General features: G+C 41.3%; 1 pseudogene; it reads right to left on the bottom strand.

Annotated features, from left to right (window-relative positions):
- Positions 1 to 845: 845 nt before the first annotated feature.
- LOC108491039 lies at positions 846 to 1,358 on the bottom strand (annotated as a pseudogene).
- Between the last annotated feature and the right edge of the window lie 14,227 nt (positions 1,359 to 15,585).

Consider the following 15,585-nt stretch of genomic DNA (forward strand, 5'->3'; position numbering starts at 1 on the left):
CAGGATCTTCAACAGTAAAATAACAAGAATTAAAGGGTCAACCTCATGGATTTTCCCTAACACCCTAAGGAGCTGATGCTTGTAAAACTCTCCATGGTGCCATGGAATATCACAAATATTATTAGTCACAAGTCCTGTTACTGATATATTATTGAACCAATCATATAATAATTGGTTATAATTATAATCAATTTACTAACACAAATATAAGATGAAACAAAAGTCCAGGCAAAAAAAGACTGCCTTAGTCTACCAGAGTAAAGATCAAGAGCACAGACTTCTAGTCTAATGGAACTTTCTTACTTTTCTTTACCTGTAAATTTTCTTCACCTATAAAATGGAGTCAATCTAATAAGTCTGTTGTAACTTTTAAAAAATTGCTATATTTATGTGTATGTTATGTATATGTGTGTGTGCTTGTGAGAGTTTATGTGCACCATGTGTGTGCAGGAGCCCACAGAGGCCAGAAGAAGGCATAGGATCCCCTGGAACAGGAGTCACAGATTGTTGTTAGTCACCATGTGGGTGCAGAGAACGCAACCCAGGTCCTCTATAAGAACAGCCAGTGCTCTTAACCACTGAGCAATCTCACTAGAGTTGATATGGTATTGAATAAAATAATTCAGGGTCAACAACTAACATAACACTTGCTAGAGAATAACTGCCTAAGAACTAGCATGTTGGGGGCACAGCAATCATCACTGCATTATTTGGTGTGCCAGCATGTCTATCCATCTGTTCTGTGACTGAGCTAGCTGGTCTTCCTTTTCTTCACATTGATTGATTGATTGATTGATTGATTGATTGATTGTTTTACTTTTATCTGCATTTATTTTATGCTCAATTTATTCCCAGGCCATAAGTTTTTGTTTTTTCAGTTTCTTCTGGGATTTCTTTTACTTTTGTGCAACTTCCTCTTCAGGCTTAGGAACAATTTGTTCCTTTTCAGTAAGGATCATTTCGATATGGCAGGGGGAGCTCATGTATGGGCTAATGTGACCATGAGCTCTGTAAGTTCTGCGGTGCCTCTTGGGTGATTTGTTCACCTGGATATGCTCAATGACCAGAGAGTCTACATCTAAACCCTTAAGTTCAGCACTCTTTTGGGCCACCGACCTTGTGTCCAGCACCACTGTTTGGCCTGGGCACACCTACCAACTCCACTATTATAACGTTGGAATGGCACACACTGCTTCTTTAAAGTGACATCTTTCAGATACTTGGTGGCTTTTCGGATATGCATACCCTTGATGGCCTGGGCAGTTTCACATGTGTTCTTAAAGTGAACATGAAGATTGGAACCTCTTGATTTGCATGATTTTTGTAGGGTTTTCTGGGTCAAGAGAGTAGCAAACCATTTTCACAGGTCACCTCAGGCCGCTTACAAGAACCTTTTCACTTTTAAAATGAGGGAACTATTCTGTTTTTCAACTCCTTCTTAGAACTGGCATGAGAATTCTTTTAGGTGATGAGAAAGGAAAGCCTACCATCTTATATGAAAGCAGAAGATAGCACTGATTTCGGGGAATGCAGTCTCTCCTTTTCTACCATTAACAGGAGTCCTTTAGGTGGCCAGTGCAAGGCCACCTTGCTGCTACTGATGCTCTTGCCAGCTCAGCCTGAGCAGCATCAGGTCAGGGCTACGCAGGCCCCATCCAACTTAGAACCTAGAGGACAGAGGCTGTGTAACTGCAGATGAGGCTAGATGCCCAGGTTGAAAATCCCATCTTAAATGGGGTAGGGGACAAGAAATCTAACACGTTAGTGGAAAAAAAAAAACAGTTTTTCTTCCCATTCAAAGTGAGGACACAGGCCATGCCAGGGAGCTACGAGGAGACCTCTGTCTTGGCATTTTATGACACCTTGATGTGTATCTTAATTCATTACCAAACCAGAGAACATCAGGCTTTTTCAGTCGGATAAGAAGACTAACTTCCATATCTCCTTATAAAGCACGTTACAAATTTCTCAGCCTGAATACTTTTAGTACTTAAAACCAATTTATTATTTAAAAGCAGTGCAGAATATGACTGAAAACAGAGTATAGTGGATCATAAATACAATCTATAAACTTATCATCACATAATGAATAAACCAATTCACATGGAATTGAGTAATAGGCTTATGAAAGGAGAAAATTAAAATGATTCAGACCAGAGTACAGTGGTTTCCTGCTGTGAATGCTCTACTGATCCCATAATACCCTGTCCAAAAGGACTGATCACTTGTTCATGACCTCTGCATATAGCCCACCATCAACGGTGTGATTGCTTAGCAATAATTGGTATTCTAAAACGTACAACCTTGTCCTCCAATCTACCAAACTTTGTCATTTGTTTCTTATGGTCTATAACCAAAGCAATTTCTTTACTAAAAACCCAAGTGAAAAAAATGTTTTGATGAAAACGCCAACTGCCTGCAAACACACACACCTCCCAAGTTTCACAGCACAATTTGATTTTTGAGACACGTGTCCCCAAAGAACATCCGAACTGTCTACATTTTTTCCCTCCTAAGGGAGAAATTTTGATATCATGCTTGAGGTGAGCTGCAGGAACTTCATACACTGTCAGAAAACCTTTAAACTATTCCCTTGAAAAGGCTACCCAGCCTTGCCACCTGGCAAATTCAGATGCTGAAATAGAACCCCAAAGCCTTCCTGTCTGCTGGATCAAAATAAACAGTTGTCTCACATCCTGATGAGACTTCTGTGTCTGATTACCTTAGTGCTCAAACACTTACATAAATCAGAATGTGACCTTTCAAATTATCCTCTCACACTCCTTTTATTTTGTAGTGGAAGAAACTGGGCCAGGGTATGAGTGATGTTTTGATTAAGGTTCAGTCATGAGGCAGTGAGCCCAGGGATAAAACCTTAGGTCTTGTTTTTAGCTCAGACCTCTTTCCTTACATCTGCCAAATACTGGTTCCTCCATCTACCACCATGGATAAGCCACCTGAATTTTCTGGGTTCCACTTTGCCTCCTTATATAATTGGATGATATATTCTTATCCATGCTGATTTTGCATGGATGTTCAGAGGGCCCATGCAGATAAGAAACTAGACAGGGCTTTTGCAAAACAGGAGTATTGTGTTAAAATAAGAACTTATTCAACTGGGTCATTTCTCTAGAAAATGGGAGAAGTCATGTTTTATTTATTCCAGTATTTTGAGAAAGACACAGAGCCACTGATGGTTGAGTAGATGGATGAACAAATTAAATCAGTGCAGACCCATTGGTATCAGTTCTTATGTTCAGAGAGTTATCAGGTACAACTCTCAGAAACAACAGTCAGGAGTGATGTGGTTTCCATGGTAACCTCAGCCCTCATCCTCCACACCAGGAAGCTGCTAGTCAGCACTAGAGACAGCAGATTTGTAGCTTACCAAAGATGCTCCCCAACCAGCTCCAGCCAGTGTGCATTTGTTCAGGAACTTAGAAAGCTCTTGTTCAAGATGCCCATATTTACAGTGGCACATGGGCTGCAAACACTGTTTCTTTAGTTTAACAGTTTTATTTATTTTTATTTTATATGTATGAGTTTTTCACCTGCACATAAATGCACCTATCCATGCAGTGTTTGTGGAGGCCAGAAGAGGGTGTTGGATCCCCTGGAACTGGAGTTGTTAACTGCCATATAGGTACTGGGAACTGAACCCTGGTCCTCTGCAAGAACAGCCGATGCTCTTAACCACTGAGCCATCTCGCCAGCCCCCTTTATTTTATTTTTATTAAAAACTTGGTCATGGCAGTTGATAAAGGAATCTACATGTGGAACTAGAGTTGATAATGTTCTGATATGAAGTTTCAAAGATGCCTCCACAGACTTTTGAAAAGCTGGTCAGCAACTAAAAGCAAAAACCGTGACCAAATCTACCATTTCTCATTTTTCAGAAACGTGATAGGGTTATGTTGTCAGACAAGTGGCAATAAAGACCAAAGAGTTCCCAGGATCTCCCACATAAAATACTAATTTTTAATGAGGGTAACTCAAAATGCCACCAGCTTTTACTACGTGCAGTGCACTATGCTGTCGCTCTAGAAGAATTAATCACTGGGTATCTGTTCCACTAAACCAACTAGTGATTTTTGAGACATAGTTCCACAAGTGATCTCAAATCCTACCAAAGGAACTCTGGCTTTCAGATTAAAACTTTGATGCCTTTAAGCCCCCTGAAGAAATAACACTTGAAATTGTTAATCATATACTTTAGTGAATTAACCAGTTTTTATCACTGTCATGAAATATCTGACACAGGCTAAATTTATATATATATAAAAAGGGTTCACTCATCTCAGCTCTGGAGGTTCAAATTTCAATCAACATACTCTAGGCTCTGGTGATATTCTACCCTTAGCTGAGTCATACCATGGCAGAGCAGCATCATGGGAGACACAGGGTGCAAGGCACCACATCTCAAAGCAGAAAACAGATTGTTGAGTGGGTTTTCCTACCAAGCCTTTCCTGAGAGCTATGGAGAGGTAATATGAAGAATATGTAAATTCAGTGGAATGTGGTAGTGTATGTTGGATCACCTGGAACTGGAGCTACAGATGATTGTTAGCCACCATTCAAATACTGGGAACCAAACCCAGGTCCTCTGCAAGAGGCTCTTAACCACTGAGCCATCTCTCAAGGCCCCTATGTAATAATTCAATACACACTATCTTCTTTAATCCCCATAGCTTTTCATAAGGAGGTACTATTTGTGTCCCCATTTTATAAAGAGAGAAGCTGAGTCTTAAAAATGAGAAATCACAGTTGGGCATGGTGGTGCATGCCCTTTAATCCCAGCACTCAGGAGGCAGAGGCAGGCCGATATCTGTGAATTCAAGGCTAGCCTGGTTTACTCGGTGAGTTCCAGGCCAGATGGGGCTACAGGGAGACCCTGTCTAAAAGAAAAAAAAGAAAGAAAGAAAAAAGAGAAGTCACATGGCCACTGTCACACACAAGGACACACCATGGTGGGGATTCAAGCCTAGGCAGCCTCACCCCAGCACTGATATTCACCACACTGCTAAGGGGCCTTTGCTAGTTTTGTGATGATCAAGGTGGGACAAGGCTAAGTGATGAGGCAAAAATCTTCCAACATTTAAACTCCTTTGGCTAATTTACCCTTAGTCACCTCATTTCTCAGCAACATATTTATGTTCTAGGTATATAGCTTTCCCCTCGTAGCTTGCTTGTAAGTGCTCCGAACTTATGCCCCTCCCATCCCCCACCCAGCTGTCTGACCCTTTCTACTAAGTCATTCATGTCCCAAAGTAGATGTGACCTCCTCAAGGGCTCACCTCCTGTCTCCCACCTGGATTAGGTTTCCCACATGACTCCAGGACATGGGGAGTACGCTCTGCAGCTCCCCTGGACTCCCTTGGTGTAGGACACCCCAGGTCTCCATCCCAGGTTACAAGGTAGAATTTATTTCTTATTCTTGGCCTATGAAGTCTGGGATAGCCGGGCTACGCCTGTCCTATCCCACAGATGTTGCACACACACTTGTTCCATGAATAACAAACAGCTCCACACTGCTGCGCTAGAGCTGGCACGTAACTTCCTTGTTTTCTTGGCCTGTGGCACCGCTCTGTCAAGACGGAGCACTTCTCCTGGCGACATCAGGAGAGCTCATGCTACTTACGCTATTTATTTTGTTTTTCTTTATGTACACGTTAGTTGTCTTTATGGCTCAGGGATGCTATTCAGGGCCCATGAACTTCCTGGATATGGTTCACAGAGACCAGTCCAAGCAGGAAAGATCTGAGACACCAGTGGAGACAAGTTTCAAATCCGCATCCTCTCTGTTACCGCCTCTGAAAAAGGGCTAGCCTGAGGTGGGGGCCTCTCTTACTTCCTGTTCCTTTAAACACTCTTTTTTGGATGCCGTTTACACATTCATTTCAAGTAAGTGGAACACTCATGGGATTCATCACAACTTCATAAGTATTTTACATTTTTATTAGCATACAATCCTTATACTTACACACATTTTCATTCAAGTAATTGGCATACTTTAACCGTATTCATTACGACCCTCCCTTTCCCTCTTCTTATCAGGCTCCTCCCTTTTCCCAACTAATCTGCCTTTTACTTTCATGTCATATATATTTTCCTGAAAATGACATGATTTTGTTTTTCTTTACGGCTGAAGAAACCTCTGTTGCGTGTATAGACCACATTTTTTTTAAATCCATTTATCTGACTTTGAGCATTTAAGCTGATTCCATAACTTGACCATTGTGAGTAGGGCAGCGTTAATCAAGGATGTGTGCACGGTATTGCTGTTGTTTGCTGACTTAGATTCTTCTGGATACAAACATTGATTTCCACGGTGGCTGGAAAAGCTGACATTCCCACCGGCATGGTGTGAAGCCCCACCCCATCCTCACCAGCATTTGTTGTGGTTTGTTTCCTTAAGGATAATGAATGGATGGAAATTTATTTATTTATTTATTTATTTTATGTATATGAATGTTCTGCCTGCATAGCCGTAAGTGCACCCATGCTGTGCAATGCCTGTGGAAGCCAGAAGAGGGCACTGGATTGCCCTGGAACTGGAATTACAGACAGTTGTGAGCCACCACCTGACTGCTGGGAACTGAACCCCGGGTCCTCTGCAGGAACAGCCAGGGCTCTTAACTGAAAAGCCATCTCTCTAGGCCCTGGATGGGACTTTTATTGACCTTGTTTTACAAATAACGAAACCGACACCCAGAAAGGTTGTCGCCAGTCATACAGCCAGAGATAAGCAGAACCAGGACTTGAACGTGAATCCTTCAAAGCACCTTATATTTCGGTCAAACACTGACAAATCCTCACACAAATATTCCTTCCGCAACAATGGGTACAATCATTAAGATGTGTTAGACTTCAGTTTGAGAGAGTAATTGATTGTTCCCAGGAGCAATTGATTAAGAAAGTGAAAGACTGAATTGACCATCTAATGAAGCTCTGAGCATCTAATGAAGTCACATGGGGTCTAGCCATGTGCTAGACAGATAGGGGTTGACATTTCATAAACGGCTCAGTAAGTCATAGACACTTCAATGAGATGTGAGCATACCCGTGTTTGTCCCGAGGAGACGTGTTAAATTTTGCCTTTTCGAAGGCATGTGTCAAAGAAAGGAAAACCTATTTAAGGCAGGTTTGTTTTGCTGGATCTTGAGAGCATCGTTTTAAATGGTGGGAATACAATATATAACCCAGTCTTATCCATTCTCAGAAGCAAAAAACCTTGGGAAGAGATAGTAATAATGCACAGCAAAGATTGTTAACCCTTCTCAGTCCCTCCACCATGAGGTTGAGGAGACCTACAAGCCAAACTGCCAAAGCACAAGGGGCCAGATTGCGCCTGCCCAACTTAACGCTGTTAAAACACAAGTTCACCTGTGTGGAGGGTTTACTGTGTCCCACTGCTGTGACTTTACATGACTTTTCTCATTTAATCTTTTTCCTAATAATTTTGTGAGTGGAATTATTGATTTTAATGCCCACATTTTACAATGACAGAAACCTGCATCCAGAGAGGTTACATTAGTAAAGTCCCAACACTTAAAAGCAGGAAGAGAATGTGAACTCAAAGCCCTCAGCATTTTTGCTGAAAATAATAAGAGATCAACATCATCTCTGGGTTAGTATTTATGCTTCTTTTCCTATTTTCACCTTGTGTCATGGATAAAGAAGATCATCAGCAAGTATTTATGTTTTTGCATAAATTAATCACAATTCTTGTAGCCATTGTGTCATACATAATTGGCTTTGGTTGTCAACTTGACACACCTGGGTAGAGGCAACCTCAGCTGGGGAATTTCCTCTATGGAAATGGACTGTGGCTGAGTCTGTGAGGCATTTTCTTGATTGTTGAGTGATATGGGAGAGCCCAGCCCACTGTGGGTGGTGCCACCCCTGAGCAGGTGGCCCTGGGTTGTATAAGAAAGCAGTTTGAGCACAGGACACAGGAGCAAGCCAGTAAGCAGTGTTCCTCCACTGTCTATGCTTCAGTTCCTGCCTCCAGGTTCCTCTTTGAGCTCCTGTCCTGACTCCGGTCAGTGATGATGGACTGACCATAAGCTGTAAGAGGAAATGAACCCTTTCCTCCCAAGTTGGTTTTGGTCAGTGCTTTATCACAGCAACAGAAAGCAAACTAGGACACATTTCATTTTGCAGAATAATTGGTAAGGCCCTTGTAAAGAAGGACATTTTTGGGCTACTCCTGTCTCCCACATAAGATGCAATCAGGTGAAGCTTTTGAATTAAATGTGATGCTTAGTTATGTCTGACAGAAGCCATCTGTGCTGAGAGAGGGAGCAGTCTTGGCAAGGCTCACCCCTCTCTGACTGGATTTCTTCCTTATCTGGGGAACTGGAAGCATTTCTGGAGTGGAGGGCGGGGCAAGCAGGATAACCTGAGGGGACCTGGCCTGTCCTCTTTTGTTTCATTCATTATGTGCCAAATGGATGTGGGTCTGAAAGCCCAGCACACCGGTTCTCCAGAGAAGACACTGACAGTGCTTCATAGCTGACCAGAACTAGTTTGGAACATTCATTCTGCTCACAACCTCAAGGGAAAAGAGAGTTGGTTATGCCATGTGAGCACAGGGTCCATAGCAGGGCTGCTCCCGAACAGTGCTCTCTCCTGCAGTGTATTCCTGGGCAAGTGGGCAAGTGCTTAATTTCAGGATTATAAGGACACTGGAGTGTTACCCTGCAGGATCAAGTTTCATGATATCCTTAATTTGGGCTGAAAGGAAGCGTTTATAGAGTTGGGAGTAGAGCCTAAAGGGAAAGCTGGTGTTGACCTTGGTTCTCTTTAGAGTGAGATAATAACAGTAACTGATAATGACAACTAATTTTTCAGCACTTTTTCTGTATTATCTCTATATGCTCAGTGTTCTAAACACCACAGCCCACTTAATTCTCAGAATAGCTGCACTAAGTGTATCTTATCATCTGCCTCTTAAGATGCTCTGAGGCTCAGGTTCATCCTCACTGGACAGAGAGCAAAAACTTTGCTTAAACTGCAGGCTTCTCTGCATACCACTCGGCACAGGCACACAGGGAAATAACGGAAAAGCAGTCTTTTCTTGTAATGGTTTTTTTTTTCTATAGGGGCTTAGAAAGTGCTTTTGCCAAAGACAACTCAGGTGTATTTATGCTTATTACCTGAAACTAGACCTTGACCCTGAGCCAAGGACTTGGGAGCCAGCCAAATATGCCCATGGAAAATTTGCCCAGTAAAGGCAAGTCTTTAATATGCAGTACCATATCAATTGTAGAAAATCTGTAAGTGACATTTTCCCTCCTAATGACACAAAGGGGTGGTTAGCTGTGAAATGAGGGAGAAGCATTTAAGGTCAGCCTGGAAACACTGCTGTTGAATCACTACCAGGTAATGTAATTAAAACACAGAAAGCTCAAGTCATTTGTTTTTAATGTAGTATATTTGCAAGCCACATTTGTTAGACATTGTTTAAATCCTCCCTATCGCTTTATGTGAGGAGAGGGGACATTAAAAGTTTATACCTAGCCTCAGGTAATGCCATAGATTCATTAAATAAACACAGTTTGAAAGCGTGAAGCAAGATGGTGAGGGCCTGTTTAGAATTAATGAAAAGTAATAAACATAACTGTCCAAGAGATAACTACCAGAGGGTAAGAGATGGCCCCACGGAGGAAAATAACTTAGGTTGATTCAGGTGAAGGGAGATACAGATACTCCTGAACAGGATTAGTCATGCCGTCACCCCCCGCTCAGTGTCTGCTGTGTGTGGCTTACTGTACATACACCCATGCCATAATTAGATACACTCAACATTTGACATAAACGTCTGCTGATGATTGTAAAACTTACTGAGGTGACTGGCTCCTTCTGCTTCCAGTTTCAGGATGCCTGTGCCCTTCAAACGGTCATATCTAGTGCTTTCTTAGGACTTTGCAACAGAGATAAGGCCCAGGTTGCAGGTCAGAGGGCCGTCTGAAGAGCCCTAGTTGATTTGGGTTGATATCTTCAGTTGGAAGAACCCAGAGATGTTTTCTTAAAAACTTAAAAAAATTTTTTGTGTGTGACTGTTTTGCCTGCATGTATGTAAGTACACCACATGTGTGCAGTGCTCTGCAAAGGACAGAAAAGGGTGTCAGATGCCCTGGAACTAGAGCTGCAGACAGTTGTTAGCCTCCATGTGGGTGCTGGGAGTTGAACTTGAGTCCTCTGAAAGAACAAAAAGTGTTCTTAACTGCTGAGCCATCTCTCCAGCCTCAGAGATCTTGATAGAGGTAGAAAAATTCGATTTTCTTTATGAATGGGTGAACTGATGAACTACGGTGTTTTTGTGGATGTTAGGAGACAAGTAATAGCTGTGTTTTCCCAGTTAATGAAGGTAAATAATTCAGGTAAGGATTCAATATGCTAAAAGCAGGTCAGAGAACCTGGTGGGTTTTAAAGACAGGGAGTGGGGAGGTGGCAGAAAATGAGTGGAGGAATCCTTGTCCCCTTAGAATAGGGAATGTTGGGATATAAATATGAAACCCAGTAAAACAGAAAGCTACGTCATATGAGTGTTGAATACACAGTACTGATTCCTAACGAATGCATTTGTTATCCTCTTCCGAGTTGGTCCCAAGACACCGATATCCTCAGGTTATTACGAAGGAAGTGGCCGTCCCTCTTCCCCACCCTGTACCTTGTCCCCACCAGCCAAGCATGGCTTCCTCCTGTCTGCTTAGGCTGTAACACATTGCTCTCATCTGGCCTCCCCAGGCTCAGGATTTCCTGTCTCTGAGCTGACCCCATCTCCACTTTGTAACCTTCCTTCTCATCTAGAAAGGACTTTAAATGGTTTCTCTAGTGGGCTTTCTTCCAGTTCCCCATGGAAATGCCAGTACAAAATATAAAAGCCTGAGGTGACCTCATACATCATGTAGATGGGCTTTGCACTGGGAAATAAGTGACTGTAACAGGTCTGGCTGAGCCCTGTCAGAGCTGGAGCAAATCACCAGAGAAATACAGGCCTTGGGGAGCCTGGAGCTTTGGTTCATTTGGGGCAGGAGGGAAGGGGCACTAATTCCATCAACTGGCTCAGGAGGCTCTGGAGCTTTTGGCTGTGCATGGCACAAGTAGCTGCTGTTTTATTTTACTGATTGTATTTTATTGAGCAGAGTCTTACTACGTAGCCCAGGCTGGCTTTGAAGATGGGATCATCCCATCTCAGTTTCTCTAGTTACTGTGGAGATTACAGGTGGGCGCTATCAAGCTTGTCTATATTCACTTACTGTTGGCACTGTTACTGCTATAAAACAAGATTATGCATATTGATTCACAATTTGTTTTCTGAAGGGAAAATACTTAAACACAGTCATATGGGTTTGTAACAAAGGACAAAAAAAGAAGTCCCATTCACAAAAAGGGAAAATACTTAAACACAGTCATATGGGTTTGTAACAAAGGACAAAAACAGAAGTCCCATTCACAAAAAGCAGTGCTACTGATTTTATATGTTGATTTCGCGTTGTGCACAGTTGCTTAACTGATGTGTTAGTTCTGAGAGAGCACTCATAGAGTCTGTGGGGATCTCTTCATGTGAAATAATGTCTTCTACTGACAACAATGGTTTCACTATGTTCTGGTTGGTATTTCAAATATCAAGCTGAACAAACAATGGCGAGTGTGAGGCCTTTGAAGCTTTCAGCTCTTCCCGTTCAGTTTAATGCGAACCTTCGGATGTATAACCTTCTGCGCTGAGATATTTTTCTTCTACATTTATTTTCTCAGTTTTTTTTAGCACAAAGATAATGAATTTTATCAAATGCATCTTCTATAATTACTGAGATTTTAGCATATGGTTTCTATTCATCGGATACATCGTGTCTATTGACTTGTTTATGTTGAACCACCTTGCATCCCTGGAATAAGTTCCACTAGATCATAGTAAACGATCAGTTTGTCTTTCTGTCTGTCTCAAACTCGTTCAGTCTCTGTCTTAGTCTCTCCCTGTCTCTGTCTTTGTCTCTCTCTTTCTCTTTTTCTCTCTCTCACATACATCTCTGTTGCATACACTGACATACAATTCTCTGTACCCCAGCCTGGTCACTTGTGGCAATCGCCCTGCCTCAGCTTTCCAAGTTCTGGGATTACAGGACTGATCTGCCACATGCAACCGCAAATAATCATCTACATTTATTGTTAGATTTGGTTTCCTATTCTTTTGTTGAGAAATTTTGCATTTCTGTTTATCAAGGACATGGACCTATTATTTCTTAACTGCTGTATCCTTATCTGTTTTGGAAATAAGGGTAATCTTGGCCTCATAACATGTATTTATCAGAATTCCTTCATTTTGTAATTTTGGGAGTAATTTCAGGATAACTGATATTGCTTATTCTGTACCTCCTTAGTAGAACTCAGCAGGTATGTGTGGCCCATGGCTTCCTATGACAGCATTTTCAATACTCAGTCTAGCTCTTTGCTAGTTACTGACCTGTACAGTTTTTCTGTTTCTTCACGATTCAACTTTGCTAAGTTGCATGCATCTAGGGACTTTTCCATTTCTTCTAGATTCAGAAATTTCAGGGATATAATTTTTCAAAATAACTCATTATTCGTTACAGTATCAGTTGTACAATGTCTCTCCATCTCTTATCTGCTTCGCTTCTTTGTCCTTCTGTCTTTCTTAGTCTAGCTTAGTGTTTGCTTATTTTTTTGGAGAGCAAACTTCCTCTTCTGTTGATTCTTTGCATTACTGCAGTCTTCACTTCATTAAAGACCGCTATAATTTCAGTGTTTATACTTGTATCCTCTAGTAAGTTTGGGCTTAGTTTTCTCTCGCTTTTGTAATTCTTTGAGATGTGATAGCAGGTGATATATCCGAGCTCTCTCTACTTCTTTGATGTGTGCAGTGATTGTTACTAAGTTCTCTGTTACCTCTGCCTTTACTGTGACCTCTTGATTTGGTTTTTATGTCTACATTTTAATAGGTTGCAAGGTATTTTAAATTTTCATTCTTGCCTTTTTTGATTCACAGGCTGTTCAATATTTAGTTGTTTTCCATGTATTTGCATAGTTAATGAATCTTTTCCTGTTAACACTTTTTATTGCCTCATGGTTTCAAAATACATTATGTGTGAGTTCAGTTTTCTCAAATGTGTTGGGATTCTGTTTGAGTTCTGTGGTGGATGGTGGTCTATGTGGTCTTGAGGAGAAAGTGCATTCTATAGCCATGGATGGAAGGTTCTAGAGGAGCTTGTGAAGTCCATTTGGGATAGCTATAATTGAATTCCCCTGTATCTTTGATGTTTTTTCTGTCTGGAAGATCTGCACATTGCTGGCCATAGGACTTTAAAGTCCTCAACAAATTATCTATTAATGCCTGTATCTCCCTTTGATCCGTTAATATTTGCTTAATGTATTGGGGTGTTCTGATACTGAGGCTATACATACGTAGACATATTATTCCCTATTGGCAATGGACACCTTTATCATTGCATAATAATCTTCTTTATCTGGCTTTTCAGTTCACCACACTTGATGTTCCTAAGCTGCTGCTTCTTTGTTTTCATTTGTACAAAGTATCTTATGCAGTCTCTCCATTTGCATTTTCCTGTGCCCTAGACACAGAGGAACACATAAGCAACATACAGTAACATTTTGGTTTTTATCAACTCATTCACGCTATCATTTAGTTACATATTTTAAAGCATTTATCTGAAGATATTTAGTCAGTTCTTACTACAATTACTCTGTAATTTTTCATCCCATAGTTTATTTCTTTTCTCCACTTTTTTATAGCCTACCACAGTGATTAAGTTAGTGATTTCCTCTTGCAGTGTGTTTTGATTCCTAGTTGTTTTTTACTTAATTACAGACTTTTGTTACTTTGGACACCACGATATTCACAATACATCTTTTGATTATAACAAGCAATTTATTTATTTATTTATTTATTTATTTGGTCTTTTTGAGAGAGGGTCTCCCTGTAGCCCCAGCTGTCCTGGAACTCACTATGTAGACCAGGCTGGCCTTGAACTCACAGACATCCGCCTGCCTCTGCCTCCTGGGTGCTGGGATTAAAGGTGTGCGCCACCTTGCCCGGCTATAAAAAGCAATTTAAAAATAATAGCAACCGGGCTGGAGAGATGGCTCAGTGGTTAAGAACACTGACTGTTCTTGCGGAAGACCCGGGTTCATATCCCAGCACCCACATGGCAGCTAACAACTGTCCATTAACTCTAGTTCCAGGGGATCCAACAGCCTCTTGTATCCTCCACGGACATTGCACAACACGGGTGCATCTACCTACTTGAAGGTGTAACACTCATAGAACATAATATAAAATAAAATAAAATAGCAACCAACCAGGTTGATGACACACATCATTAATCCCAGCACTTGGGAGGCAGAGGCAAGCAGATCTCTGGGAGATCTAGGTCCCCCAGGACTACATAGTATGACTCTGCCTCAAAAAATAAAATAGCAACTATGTAGAATAAGAAGAGAAATAAAAACATAACAAAATCATATACTTGTACTCTATTCGCACTCCACACTTTTACTGTCTCATTTTATATCTTTCCACACTGCCTATCATTTTAATATGTTATTGTTATGTCCTTTTGTTTACATTCTAAAGACATGAATGCTTTACACATGACATTTATAATATTATAATTATCATTCTGTATTGGTCTGTTTGTTATTTCTAGTGAGTTTTAAACTTCTCCTGTGTTTTTCTTGCTCATCAATGACTCTTTCCCTAGAAGAATTTACAGGGGTGGTGATACCATCTCTCACCTTCTGTCTGGGGATGTCTTTATCTTTGCTTTGTTTCTAAAGCCTGGCTTTGTTGGATGTGCTGTTTTGGGATGACATTTTTCTCCCGCATCCTCAGAAAGCTTCATACTGTTCTCCCCTGGCCTATAAGTCTTCTGGAACATCCCCACATTATTTTTTTTCTTTCTCTCTCCTGAGACCTTAAGAATGTTCTTTCACCTTTGACAGCTAGATTATAAGATGTTAGAGTAGATTAGTGTTCTAGTTTGCTTTCATTTGCCATGATAAAAACACTAACTAAAACCAATTTGGGGAGGAAAGGGTTTATTTTTATATTACAACTCCAGGGTCACGGTTTATCACTGAGGGAGGCCAAGGTAGGAACTCAGGGCTGGAACCTGGAGGCAGGAGCTGCAGCACAGGCCTTGGAGGAACACTGCTTACTGGCTTGCTCCCCTGGCCTGAGCTCAGTCTGCTTTCTTACACAATATAGGACCAGCTTCCCAGGGGTGGCACCACCCACAGTGGGCTGGGCCCTCCCACATCACTCAACAGTCAAGAAAATGACCCACAGACATGCCCACAGCCAATCCAATGGGGACAATTCCTCAAGTGAGATTTCCTCTAGCTAGGTGTATCAAGCTGACACTAAAGCTATCCATCACAACCGACCACTTGTCAACTCGACACACAAACACATTGCTACTAAACCATAATCTTTCTATTTTTTGTCCCCAAGGTATGATGTCAATGTTCATATCACAGTATAACACAATACAATTTTAAAAGTCCCAGAGTCGTTAAAAAACTTCACTTTCAAAATCTTTT

Source organism: Nannospalax galili, unplaced genomic scaffold (assembly GCF_000622305.1).
Source record: "Nannospalax galili isolate Female #2095 unplaced genomic scaffold, S.galili_v1.0 scaffold798, whole genome shotgun sequence".
NCBI classification, from domain to species: Eukaryota; Metazoa; Chordata; class Mammalia; order Rodentia; family Spalacidae; genus Nannospalax; species Nannospalax galili.